At 44.8% G+C, this 14,167-nt stretch overlaps 1 long non-coding RNA gene and 1 pseudogene across 1 annotated transcript; both read left to right on the forward strand.

The window, feature by feature from the left end:
• The first annotated feature begins 1,515 nt into the window (after positions 1-1,515).
• On the forward strand, positions 1,516-7,619 carry LOC139363212 (uncharacterized). The gene is made up of 3 exons (XR_011623162.1): positions 1,516-2,685; positions 2,828-3,332; positions 6,685-7,619. It is a non-coding gene; the product is annotated as an uncharacterized lncRNA (long non-coding RNA).
• Positions 7,620-8,815: 1,196 nt separating this feature from the next.
• LOC105487434 (large ribosomal subunit protein mL48-like) lies at positions 8,816-13,873 on the forward strand (annotated as a pseudogene).
• Positions 13,874-14,167: the final 294 nt, after the last annotated feature.

Raw genomic sequence — 14,167 nt, forward strand, 5'->3', positions numbered from 1 at the left:
GGCAACATGGCAAAACCTTGCCTCTACTAAAACACACAAAAATTAGCCAGGTGTGGTGGCGTGTGTCTGTGGTCCCAGTTACTCGGGAGGTTGAGATGAGAGGATTGCTTGAGCCTGGCAGGTTGAGGCTACGGTGAGCCATAATCATGGCAATGCACTCCAGCCTGGGCAACAGAGCAAGACTCTGTCTCAAACAAACAAAACATTTATCTATTTTACTTTTGTTGCCTGTGCTCTTGGTATCACAACCAAGAAATCATTGTCAAATCCAATGTCGTCGTAAAGCTTTCCCCCTATGTTTTCTTCAAGAAATTTTATAGTTAAGGCTTTACATTTAGGTATTTGATCCATTTTATGTTAATTTTTGTATATGGTGTAAGGTAAGGGTCCCACTTTATTCTTCTGTATGTGCACATTTATGTTTTCCCAATATTATTTGTTGAAAAGACTCCTCTCTCCTTGAATGGTCTCAACACCCATGTAAAAAGTCATTCAGTCATATAGGCAAGGATTTACTTCTGGGCTTTCTCTTCAACTTCATTGGTTTATATGCCTGTTTTTATGCCAGTACCACACTGTTTTGATTATTGTTACCATATATATATATAAATTTTATGTATGTATAAATTTTATGTAACTCCTACAACTTTTTGAGACAGTCTTGCTCGTTGCCCAGGCTGGAGTGCAGTGGCACAATCTAGGCTCAGTTCACAGCAACCTCTGCCTCCCGGGTTCAAGCGATTCTCATCTTGTAATACATGTTGAAATCAGGAAGTGTGATGCCTCCAGCTTTGTCCTTCTTTCTCAAGCTTATTTTGGCTATCCAGGGTCCCTTGAGAGTCCACATAGGATAAATTTTTTAGGGTAAATTTTTTTATTGGAATTTTTAATAGGGATTATATTAAGTTTGCTTAATGTAATCACAATGCATATGATTTTATGCCCCAGACAAATATGATATCATAATCATAATCATTTGTTAAATGATTACATTAAGATTATTTTGGGTAGTGTTGACATTTTAACAAAACTAAATCTTCCAATCGTGAGCACAGATATCATTCCATTTATCTGTGTCTTCTTTAAGTGCTTTCAGCAATGCTTTAAAGTTTTAGTGTACAAGTCTTTTGTCCTCTTGGGTAAGTTTATTTCCAAGCATTTTATTTTTTTTTTGATACTATTGTAAATGAAATTACTTTCTTAACTCTCTGCAGCCTCTTTCATGCTCTGAGCAGAACTGCATTGCATGCAATGAATCACCTGCACTCACAGGCAAGAATGTATTACTTTTGTAATAATGTAAATTTTTCTAAAATCACAAAATAGAAAATTCATCTTATTTGTTTTTGACGTTTTAGCAGATGATGTGGTCGAATAAATAAATAAAAGGAGAGAAAGAGAATTTCTGTGTCTGTGTGTGTCTGTTTGTCTAAGATACTTCTGTTGTTTGCTTTGGCCCAGTGTCTCATGCTTTGAGGAAAAGCTCATTCTCATTCATGTGATTTGCTTTGGCTAACAGGACACCAGAGCATGATGCAAATAGTGGCTTAATCAGTGCTTGCCCATTGGGCTTGTTCTTTTCAAACCTGTTCCCCGCCCCCCCGCCCCGATTCTGCATGGCTATCCTGCTATAGGACAAGACAACATGTGGGGGAGAACAGCCGTGTGGAGCAGAACTGAGTGTCCCAGCTTGGCTACCAACAGACAGCAGCCACATGAGTGAGCAGAAAAGCAACTTCCAAGGCTGATTTAGCTACTGCTGCTGTGGAAGGAATGTCAAAACTTTCAGCAAGGGAGTCCGATGCAGATCTGTCGATATGACATCATTCCACAAGAAGACCAACTGGTAGCTTTGTGGCAAGTTGACTACACTGGGCTACTTCTGTTCTGGGAAGACAGAGATTTGTTCTAACAGGAATAGGCATGTGTTGCAGGCATAGGTTGGCTTTTCCTGCCATGGAGCCTCCTCTGGTACCACTATTTGAAGGTTGAAGGAATGTCGATTCACCAGGATTGAGTCAGACCAGCTGACCCTGTGACCATGATGTCAACTGACTGTATCACCCGTCACATCATCCAGAAGCTACAGACTTATAATGCATTGGAATAACTTGTAGATGGCCCGGTTCAAGTACCAGCTTAGAGGCAACTCTCTATGAGAATGAGACATCACCCTCCAGGATGGCACATACACATTGAATCACACAGCATTGATAAGGAGATGGCTCCCCAGTAGGAAGAATATATTGGTAATGAACCAAGGGATGAAGCAGAAGTGTCCCGCTTCCTGTCCCTGCAGCCTCTCTTTCTGCAGTGCCAGAAATCCTGGTCAAAAGGGGGCATAGTTTTATCAGGGGATACAGCAAAAGACCCCACTAAATTGCTGCTATGCCTGCTGCCTGGGGATTTGGGGCTTCTTATAATTGGGACCAGCAATAAAAGAGAAGAGTCACAACCTTGGCAGGGCTAACTGACCCTGATCAGCAGGAGAAGAAAGGCTGTGGTTCCGCTATGAGGGCAGGGAAGACCTGTGGCACTGCTGATCCACTTGTGCAACCCATGGTACTCCCCTGGCCAGTTGTGATGGTAGACAAGTGCAGGAACACTTTTGGGAAGGGCATCGTGGCCAGAGTTCAGACCCGATGGGAATGAGGATCAGGGTCACACCACTGGATAAGCCAGGAGGTAAGCTGCAGAGGTGAGGGGGAATCTAGAATGGGGAGTGGAGGAAGAAAATGAAAAGTATCAGTCATGGCCCTGAGACCAGCTGCAGCAGCGGGGGTTGTAACTTGTGCTTCTGAGCCATCTGCTTTCACATTTCCTCCAGGAAGAGAGACCCACTGGAAGGCTGGAGGAGCTGCTCCCAGATGTAGATGAAGAAGTAGATTTGAGCAGCACAGTGGTGCACCTAGTGGAGGTGGACATCGAGATCCTCTTCAAGGAATGATTTATCAATATAGTCTTCCCTGACCCAGGTGTCATGTGTTTTCCATCATATTCACATATGCAAATACATCATTATGCAAGTGGGGTAATATCTGGGACGCTTCATGGTTCATATCAAAACACAGAGTGAAGGGAACGTCCTCTAGGCCATCTCAGGGTGTGAGTTTGGGACGGGGGTGGCTCCTAGTTAACATTTCTGTCCACTGCAGCATTCCTTTTCCCCTTTGCTTTTAGATTCTTTCCTTTGCATCACACCAGGAAAATTTGACATCTTAATTTTATTGTGTATAGATGACTGTTGAATCCAAGTTTTACCCACTGAATCCATCAAATTGTTAAAGACACTTCTAGATGCTTGAGCAGACACATGAAATCCAGAATCCCCAGTAAGTGCATCCCCACCAATAAACTGACCAAATGCAATGTTAGTCTGTTCTATCACCTTTAGAATCCATCCTGACATATATTTTTTAGGTTCCTCCCAAGATATGTTGGCAAAAGCTTGCAATGTTTTGAAAAATGAATTATCTCTTCCTGGGACACATGTTGTACTTTTCTCTCTGAAATAGGCTGAGCTCTGACTCCATTAAAGGTCTGAAAGCAATAAAGAGTGAAGGAGTGGCTATTGGGGAGAATAGGCATCCTCTTGCAAGATAACTGCCTCAAAGTCATTACAAGGTTTTCAAGCAAGAGAAAGCCAATCTTCCTACACATATGAAGAAGTGTTGCTTCTCCTGGCAAGAAATACACAGTGAATCAGGGATTCAAAATTCTCAGCTTTACCTAAGTTCACCCAGATGTCTCTATACTTCCCAGTCAGTGCTCTTGGCAGGAGACTTGGCAAGTCTGCGAAGTCAACTTACATTGTAATTCTGCAACCCACACAATCAAGTTCTTATTTTCAATGAGCCTTACCTTGCAGCTACACAAAATAACAAATTTTTTTAAGGGATGCCATAGACACACTCTGGTTCTCTGTGTTCCATGTTTTGAGCTTTTTTGTTCCCCTGTAAGCTCTTCAGTGTAGTCCACAATACTCACACCATCTGTGGTAGGCAGAATTCTAAGAAGGCTCCCAAGATTCTCACCCATGGTGCAGAGACCTTGTATAATTTTCTCCCCTAAAGTGTAGGTGGAACCCGTGACTTTGGTGGTATATTAATACCATGATTGTGTTATATTTTAAGACAAAAAAAATTTTGCAGATGTAATTAAAGGTACTAATCAGTTGACTATGAGTCTATCAAAACGGAGATTATCCAGGTGGACCTGACCTTATCATATCAGCCCTGTAAATCCTGGTCTGTGGGTCAGAGAAAGAGGAAGGCAGAGACTTAAAGCAAGGGAGAAATTCAAAGCAAACTAGATTCTCCATTGCTGTCTCTGAAGACAGAGGCAGCCGTGTGGCAAGGAACGTGGGTAGCCGATAGCAGCTGATAACAGCTCCCAGCCCACACTTTGAGTTTAGCCTTGTAGAGCCCTGAGCAGGGGACACAGCTATACTGCATTTACAGCCTACAGAACCGTGAACTGATAAATGGTTGTTTTGTTTGTTTGTTTGTTTTGAGATGGAGTCTCACTCAGGCACCCAGGCTGAAGTGCAGTGGTACAATTTTGGCTCACTGCAACCTCGACCTCCTGGGTTCAAGCAATTCTCCTGTCTCAGCCTCCTAAGTAGCTGGGGTTACAGGTGCCTGCCACCATGCCTTGCTAATTTTTGTATTTTTAGTAGAGACAGGGTTTCACCATGTTGGCCAGGCTGGTCTCGAACTCCTGATCTCAAGTGCTCCACCTGTCTCGGCCTCCCAAAGTGCTGAGATTGCAGGCGTGAGCCACCATGCCCAATGTGGGTGTTGTTTTAAGCTGCTAAATGTGTGGCACTTCATTATCTAGCAAGAAAAACTAATACACTAATACAACAGTTCACAGCTCTTGTAGTAATCATTACCAACAAAGTGGTCAAGTGCAGCAGCTAACTAGTCTCCTAATAGTTGCTTTATTAGGCATTTCATCACAATCACAAGAGGTGATAATGTAATCAATCATAATACTATGGCATGACATGCATTACTGTCCCGTTTGCAAGGGGCTCAACACTCTTTTTGAGGCAAGTGGCATTTCCAAGCTAATCCCAGAATCTCTCTCTCTCTTTTTATAAAGATGGGGTCTTGCCATATTGCCCAGGATGGAGGCTCTTTGCAGGCACGATAGTAATGCACTTCAGCCTTATATTATTCTGTTCTCACATTGCTAGAAAAGAATACCTGAGATTAGGTAATTTGCATATATATATATATAAAAGAGGTTTAATTGGCTCACGGTTCCACAGGCTGTACAGGAGGCATGATGCTGGCATCTGCTTGGCTTCTGGGCAGGCCTCAGGAAACTTACAATCACGGCAGAAGGCAACAGGGTTGCCAACACTTCATGTGGCTGGGAGCAAGAGGAAGAGGTGGTGGGGAGGTGTCATGCATTTTTAAACAACCAGATATCACTCACCTTACAGTACCAAAGGGGAGTGTTGTTAAACCACGAGAAACTGTCCCCATTAACAAATCACCTACCACCAGGCCCCACCTCCAACACTGGAGATTACAATTTAACATGGGATTTGGGTAAGGACACAGATCCAAACCATATCAAGACTCAAACTCCTGGCCTCAAGCAATACTTCTGCCTCAGCCTCCTGAGTAATTAGGACTACAGGCACATGACACTCTGCGTTAGACTCTCTCTCTCTCTTTTTTTTTTGGAGACAGAGTCTCACTCTGTGGCCCAGGCTGGAGTGCAGTGGCACAATCATGGCTCACTGCAACCTCCACCTCCAGGACTCAAACGATTCTCACGCCTCAACCTCTCGAGTAGCTGGGTCTACAGATGTGCATCACCATGCACAGCTAGTTTTTGTATTTTTAGTAGAGACAGTGTTTCTCCATGTTGGCCAGGCTGATCTCAAACTCCTGATATCAAGCCATCCACCTGCCTCAGCCTCCCAAAGTGCTGGGATTATAGACTCTCATTTTTGATAGTCTGTTTCCTAGAACCTCTCCTGGTAACAAGCACGGTGTCAGGTTTGAATCAGGAAAGAAGAAACCACATAATATTGTTTCAATGGAGGGAATTCACTAAAGGTAATTGGTAACACATGTGTGGAAGAGCTGAACAAACAAACATCAAACAAAACTAAATAAAGCACCATGCTAATATAAAATAACTTCTTCCCTCAAGGGTTGGAGGGAACAAAGAGAAGAGTCTGGAGTTACTGGAACTGAGAGGCTTGGTGGAGGAGGCAATCATGGGTTGAGTGGTGTTCTCCAAAAGTTCAGGTCTACCTGAATGTGACCTTACTTGGAAATAGAGTCTTCGCAGATGTGTATCAGGTTAAGATGTTCTACTAGGCCAGGTGAGGTGGCTGACGCCTCTAATCCCAGCACTTTGGGAGGCCGAGGCCGGTGGATCAGGAGGTCAAGAGATAGAGACCATCCTGGCCAACATGGTGAAACCCTGTCTCTACTAAAATTACAAAAATTAGCCAGGCATGGTGGCGGGCACCTGTAGTCCCAGCTACTCGGGAGGCAGAGGCAGGAGAATGGCGTGAACCCGGGAGACGGAGCTGGCAGTGAGAGGAGATGGCGCCACTGCATTCCAGCCTGGGCCACAGAGCGAGACTCTGTCTCAAAAAAAAAGTTCTACTAGATTAGAGTGTGCCCTAAATCCAATGACTTGTGTCCTTATCAGAAGGCCATGGAAAGACACAGAAGACAAGGGGAAGGACATGGTGCGAAGACAGAGGCAGAGATTGGAGTATTGCAGCTACAGGCGAAGGAACGCCAGTGATTGCTGGAAACCACAGAAGCCAGGAGAGAGGCGCGGAAGGATTCTTCCCGGGAGCCTTCAGAGGGAGCACGGCTCTGCGAACATGTTGATTTCTGACATGTTGATTTCTGGTCTCCAGAACTGTGAGCGAATATATTTCTATTGTTTTAAATGACACCATCTCTGGTTATTGGTTACGACAGCCCCTAGGAAGCTAATACATGACCCTATGAAGCCGGGGCTCAGACCTCTGAGACGGGCACACGGCCTGGCTGCTGCGGATCTGTTTAGGGGGAGCAATGACGCTAGCGCTGAGGGGAAACGGAGGCTGCAACCAGCTGCTGCTGAGGGGGAAGCGCCACTGCGGGACAGCACTCAAACCAGAAAAAGGCAGTCCTGCCCTCCTCCTCCAGCCTTCAAATCTCCCCCAGGATAGAACCCAAGCCAGCTGGCAAGATAGAAGTGCAGCTGTGGAGCTCCCAGGTGCAATGTCGCAGAGCAAAGGGAATGTGCGCTGGAGGCCGAGAAGCAGCAGTAAGGTGTGGTGCGAGGTGCCTTTGTGTTTGTGGGGATGAGGCCTTGGGTTGTGGGATGTGGAAGAAGAGTTTGCTTGCAGAGATACCGGTTTGAAAAGAAAAAAGTTTGCTGGACTACTGAGCAGTGCTGATTCGACTCCACAAATATTCTGCCTCCGAGGCTGGAGGAAAGGGGACTCAGGAACTCCAGGGAGAAAAGGTGATGTTGCAAAACGATCTAAGAACAAAGGTGCAAAAAAATTTAAATGTGTACTTCTGAAAGACGAGTAATAATTAGAAGAACACCACTACATTAAAAACATTTAAACATTTATAACAGAAGTACTGCCTGCAACATTTGTGTAGTAAATCCTTTTTCCTTGGGTTTGTCTGTAACTTGATCTCTGCAAGGATGATTTCCACCAGGTGGAGCCGTGGAGCAGGTGACCTCAGTGCCTGCGGCTCCTTCCACCCTTAAACCCCCCCTCCCCCACCCCACGTGCAGACCCCTCAGCCCCATCAAGCAGCTCTGGCTCCCTCCTCCCCTCATTCAAACCTCTGCTCAGATTTGTCTCTGTGGACAGCACCTCTTCTGACCTTTTCCTTCGACCACCTGATACCTGGTTTTCAATCCTGGTTGATTAATAAACCATTGCAAGTGCAAAAATGGCGGCTACTATTTTTTTAATCAACTACGCCAGAACTACTATGTTCCATTGTCACAAGTCTATTTTTAAATTAAATTTAATTTTATTTTATTTTTGAGACAGAGTCTCACTTTTTCTCCCAGGTTGAAGTGCAGTGGTGTGATCTCAGCTCACTGCAACCTCCACCTCCCAGGTTCAAGCAAGTCTCCTGCCTCAGCCTCCCGAGTAGCTGGGATTACAGGCACGTGCCACTACAACTGGTTAATTTTGTATTTTTAGTAGAGACAGGGTTTTGCCATGTTGGCCAGGCCAGTCTCGAATTCCTGACCTCGGGTGATCCTCCCACCTTGGCCTCCCAAGGTGTTGGGATTACAGGTGTGAGCCACTGCGCCTGGCCATTTACTCTTTTCAGAGAAGTGGAGTGCATGTTACCAGCTGACAGTGACAGCTGACAGGAGGATGGGTGTTTAGAGGCTTGAGGAGGAATAAGTGATGAAATAATTATTAGGAAACAGGGAGAATGAACAGGGCCCACATAAGTGAGTGACCACAAATTTAAAATATTCTGCAGGGTTGGATGCTTTTCTATAGGGACAAGCGTGGAACAGGCAGAGTTGGATTTCATCAGGGTTGTGGTGGAGCTGCCTGAAATGACGCAGAAGAGAGGGCAAGAGAGCTCAGGGTTCAAGCAAGAAGTCATGATAATAATTGACCACAGAATTTAGCTGAATAAGAAGGGAAGAAAGGATATAGTAGTGTTGAAAGAAGTAAAAGAGTGATAGGATCATAGGTGAAGTCCCAATGGGGTCAAAGGATTGTTGGAGTTGGAGAAATGAGAGGAGAATGCCAAGATGGTGGTGAGGAGGAGAGTGAGTTGTGGCAATTGACATTATGTCAGGGTTGTTGTTATTTGGTTGCAGCAACGTCAAGGATGTGGCCACAGAAGTGAGCCGCTGAGGTAGGGTGGACAAAGGGGTCATTGGAGGAGAGGTCATCTAAGTGGACATTGAAATCACCAGGAACTGGGGCAGAAGTGTATTGCCTAGAGTGGCAGTGTATCTCCACAAGGAATGGGGGTGTGACCCCAGCAGATGACGCTTACAAAGTGGAATCATGTGTGGAAGAGTCTGATAATGGCGTGAGATGTGTAGCTGGATGTATCTGTGAAGATGAAAGGGAAGATGGTTTGAAGCAGTGATGAGGAATGAGGAAGAGGCTTACTCCACCCCTAGTTTCAGTGGCACAAAGGTTATAGGAGAGAAAACACCATCTGAAATGCTCAGGGAAGGCCGAGTCCCAGGGAGCCAGGTTTCAGGGAGAAGAAGACAACCAGGGGAGATTCCAGATAAGTTTATCGAAGGCTCTCACATTCTCCACCAAATGACAGCCTGTAGGGGATTGTTCAGACAAAGCTTTTCAGTTGATTCAGCAAACACAGTCATCTAACCGGTAATAAGAGGTGTCTTTTGTTTGTTTGTTTTTGGCTTAAGCAACAGAAGTTTATTTTCTCACAGTTCTGGAGACTGGTAAAGAGTAAAGTGCCACAAGCTCCCACCAGCATGCCTGCCTTTGTGCCCATATACTCTCCCTTCTCCTTTGCCAGTATGGATGAATTGACCCTCTTCCCAAAGTCCGTGATCCCATTCAACCTTCTCCTATTCACGGACATCACTCCAGCAATTCTGTCCCTCTCCTGTGTCACAAAATTTCCCCTCCTTACCATATTATACTAATCCTCATAAAGTATACTCTTATTTCTCCCATCCCAGAAACAATTCCTTCCTGACTCCACTTACCCCTCCATCTGCTACCTCATTTGTCACCTTCCTTTTACAGCAACATTCTTTCAAAGTGTTGTGTCTAGGTACTGCTTTCAGTTTATGTTTTCCCCTTCATGAACGCATTCCAAAGAGGTTCTTTCTCTCAACACTACTGATGAGTTTTTGTTCGTTTGTTAGTTTGTTTGTTTTGGTTTGGTTTTAGATGGAGTCTCGCACTATTGCCCGGGCTGGAATACAGTGTGGCACGATCTCGGCTCACTGCAACCTCCGCCTCCCAGATTCAAGTGATTCGCCTGCCTCAGCCTCCCGAGTAGCTGGGATTAAAGGCGCCGGCCGGCCACCATGCCCAGCTAATTTTTTGTATTTTTAGTAGAGACTGGATTTCATTATGTTGGCCATGCTGGTCTCGAACGCCTGACCTCGTGATCCACCCGCCTCAGCCTCCCAAAGTGCTGGGAGGTGTGAGCCACCGAGCCCAGTGAGCTGTTTTTTTGACAGAGTCTCATTCTGTCACCCAGGCTGTAGTGTCACCTCCTGGGCTCAAGCGATTCTCCTATCTCAGCTTCCCACGTAGCTGGGACTACAAGCACACATCACCATGCTCAACTAATTTTGTTTATTTTTTTGTGGAGACAGGATCTCACTTTTTGGCCCAGGCTGGTCTCGAACTTCTGGGCTCAAGTGATTTTCCCACTTTGTCCCCCAAGTGCTGGGATTACAAGCATGAGCTGCCGTGCAGGCAGAATTTTTTTTTTTTTTTAATCAAGGTCACCGATGACCTCCACATTGCTCATTTTAATTGTTATTCCTAGCAACTCTCAGTGCATTTGAAACAGTTGAGCTCCTTCTCTCTCTCTCTCTCTCTCTCTCTCTCTCTCTTCCTTAGAAAACTTACCTTACTTGGTTTCCAGACATCATATTTACCTGATATTTATCCTACCTTTCTGGATGCTCCCTCTTAGTCTCTCTTGCTGGGTCCTCCTTATCGCTCATGAACAGAATTAGTGCCTTATAAAAGTGGCTCAAGGGACCTCCCTTGGCTCTTCTACCATGTAAGGACACATAGAAGGCACCATCTGTGAAATAGACAGAGGCCTCAGCAGGTACGGAATCTGCCGGTGCCTCGATCTTGAACTCCCAGCCTCCAGAACTGTGAGCAATGAGTTTCTGCTGTATAAATCACGCAGGCTGAGTGGGTGATTTTGTTGTGGCCGCCCAAATGGACTAAGTCACAAGAGCTCAGATTTTGGAGCTTGCTTGCTTCTACTCACGCTTACTTCATAGGCCATTTCATCCACTCCCGTTCTTATGACTTTAAATTCCAAAAATAAGCTGACATTTTTGAGCACACTATTAATAGAAAGGGACTAAACAAGGATATGGATACCAGGAGACTACAAATAATGGCGGACTGCCAGGGCCAGTTTGTTTGTTTGTTTGTTTATTTATTTATTTATTTATTTATTTATTTTTGTTTTTTCGGACATGGTCTTGCTCTGTTGCCCAGGCTGGAGTGCAGTGATGTGATCATGGCTCACTGCAGCCTCCAACTCCTGGGCTCAAACGATCCTCCTGCCTCAGCCTCCCAAGTAGCTGGAACTACAGGCATGTACCACCACCTTGCTGGACTAATCTTTCTTTCTTTCTCTCTTTATCCTTCCTTCCTTCCTTCCTCTCTCTCTCCCCTTCCTTCCTTCCTTCCTTCCTTCCTCTGTCTCTTTCTCTCTCTCCTTCCTTCCTTCCTTCCTCCTTCCCTCCCTCCCTCTCCCTCCCTTCCTCTCTTTCTTTTCCTCCCTCCCTCCTTTCTTCCTTGCTTTCCTTTCCTTCCTTTCCCTTCCCTTTTCTTTCTTTCTTTCTCTTTCTTTCTTTCTTTCTTTCTTTCTTTCTTTCTTTCTTTCTTTCTTTCTTTCTTTCTTTCTTTCTTTCTTGTTTCTTTCTTCTTTCTCTCTCTCTTTCTTTCTTTCTTTCTTTCTTATGCCTTAATATATTGCCTAGGCTGGCCTTGAACTCCTGGTCTCAATTGATCCTCCCACCTTGGCCTCCAAAAGCGCTGGGATTACAGGTATCAGGCACCATGCCTGACCTGCAGGGGTCATCTTGACATCTGCCCTGTATGGTATTGTAAATATTTTCAGCTTGTGTCCTGGTAGATATAATGGGAGTTAATAAAAGAGTGGTGAATAAGTAGAATCACTCTGTAGATTTTTTAAGTGCTTGATTCTAATGCTTCTACTTAGAATGTAATCTCAATGACGGCAAGCACCGTATCCTGTCCACTGAATCCCCTGTGACTGGAGCAGGCCATTGTAGCTGCCCAGTCCAAATTCATTGAATGAATCAATGCTTATGATGAAAAAATGCTCACAAAGTTTACATCGATCATTAGTGCTTTGTTTTCCATCCTGATAGAGGAGAACAGAATCACAGATAATAGACAACTATGGACCAGGGGCGGTGGCGCTTTGGAAGGCTGAGGTGGGCAGATCACCTGAGGTCTGAAGTTCAAGACCAGCCTGTCCAACATGGCGAAACCCTGTCTCTACTAAAAAAAAAAAAAAAAAAAAAAATAGCTGGGCATGGTGGCACACACCTGTAATCCCAGCTACTCAGGAGGCTGAGGCAGGAGAATCATTTGAATCCGGGAGGTGGAGGTCGCAGTGAGCCAAGACTGCGCCATTGCACTCCAGCCTGGACAACAAGAACGAAACTCCATCTCAAAAAGAATAAAAAATAGACAACTACAAATAATCTATTTATATCAGCGGCTTCAATTTTGAGGAGTATTACGTTAAGAATGGCTTAGCACAGGACCCTTAGTGAGTCTCCCACACTGTGTCAGTTTACTGATTATTAGTAAAAATAGAGCAATCCAAAGACAGTGCAGCAATTATAAGTTCATTGAAAAACTCCCCTCACTCATCACTGGTGAAGAGCACCACCAAATTCACCAGAGAAGCATCAACACTTTTTTCTTTTTCATGTGGAAAGAAAGTATAACCTACAGAAAAGCTGGAGGAATAGTCCAACAAACACTCACATACCCTTCACTTAATTGTACTCAGTGTTGGTTGCAAACACCAGGATACTTCATCCCTAAATACTTCACATGTATCTTGTGAGATTAAAAATTTCTTTCTGACATAAAAAATGATCACATCTAGGGCCGGGTGCGGTGGCTCACATCTGTAATCCCAGCACTTTGGGAGGCCGAGACGGGTGGATCATGAGGTCAGGAGTTCAAGACCAGCCTGGCCAAGATGGCGAAACCCCATCTCTATTAAAAATACAGAAAATTAGCCTGGTGTGGTGGCACATGCCCGTATTCCCAGCTACTCCGGAGGCTGAGGCAGAGAATTGCTTAAACCTGGAGGGGCAGAGGTTGTAGTGAGCCGAGATCGTGATACTGCATTCCAGCCTGGGTGACAGAGCGAGACTCTGTCTCAAAAAAAAAAAAAATTATCACATCTAAGAAAATTAATGTTAGGGAGCGGGTCTTCGGTTTGCACAGCTAGAGGCTATGCAGCAGCAAAGGATGCGCAGAAACCTTGGAAAAGGTGCTGTGCCTGAGGAACAGTGCCATTTTTAAGCAAGCCTTTCTCTCTTAAGGTTTAGAACTTCAGCACAGAAGCCCATCTATTCTGTAGGTGGCATGCTACTAAGTACCAGTCGGCCCTACAAGACAAAGCCCACTCGCGCCATTGGAAAGTACAAGCACCTAATTAAAGCAGAAGAGCCCAAGAAGAAGGGAAAAGTGGAAGCGAGACTCATTCATTTGGGGACAGATGATGAATATGGGATTTTAACCATTCATCTGACTGCATACGACATGACCTTGGCAGAGAGTTATGTCCAGTATGTTCACAACCTCTGCAACGCTCTCTCCATTAAAGTCGAGGAAAGTTATGTGATGCCAACCCAAACCATTGAAGTGTTGTGGTTGCAGGACCAAGGCAGCAAAATGTTCCTGGACTCAGTGCTTACCCCCCATGAGTGAGTGGTTCAGATCAGCGGTTTGCATGCTACGTTTGCAGAGATTTTCTTGGAAATAATCCAGAGCAATCTTCCTGAAGGAGTCAGATTGTCAGTGAAGGAGCACACTGAAGAAGACTTCAAGGGGAGATTCAAAGCTCGACCAGAACTGGAAGAGCTGTTGACCAAGTTGAACTAGCTACTGTAGACCCTTTCATGCCGGCACTGGTCATATTGAGTGCCAAGGAGAAGAGCTTACTGGATGGTCAGAATTCAGCAGGTCACCTGACCCTGAGATTTCATAAGTACCCATTCTCATACCCAGTAATGCCTTCACTCCTTTGTAGCATGGCTGTATTTGCCATTTGTTACCACTTACCTAATCCTTGCTATCCTCCATCTCATAAAAATCTGCTGCTGATGTGTATTTTTTTTTAAAAAAGGGAAATTAATGTTAATTCAATATCCTATGATAAAATAGTCCCTATTTATA

The sequence above is a fragment of the Macaca nemestrina genome, chromosome 5 (genome assembly GCF_043159975.1).
Source record: "Macaca nemestrina isolate mMacNem1 chromosome 5, mMacNem.hap1, whole genome shotgun sequence".
In the NCBI taxonomy this organism is placed as follows: domain Eukaryota; kingdom Metazoa; phylum Chordata; class Mammalia; order Primates; family Cercopithecidae; genus Macaca; species Macaca nemestrina.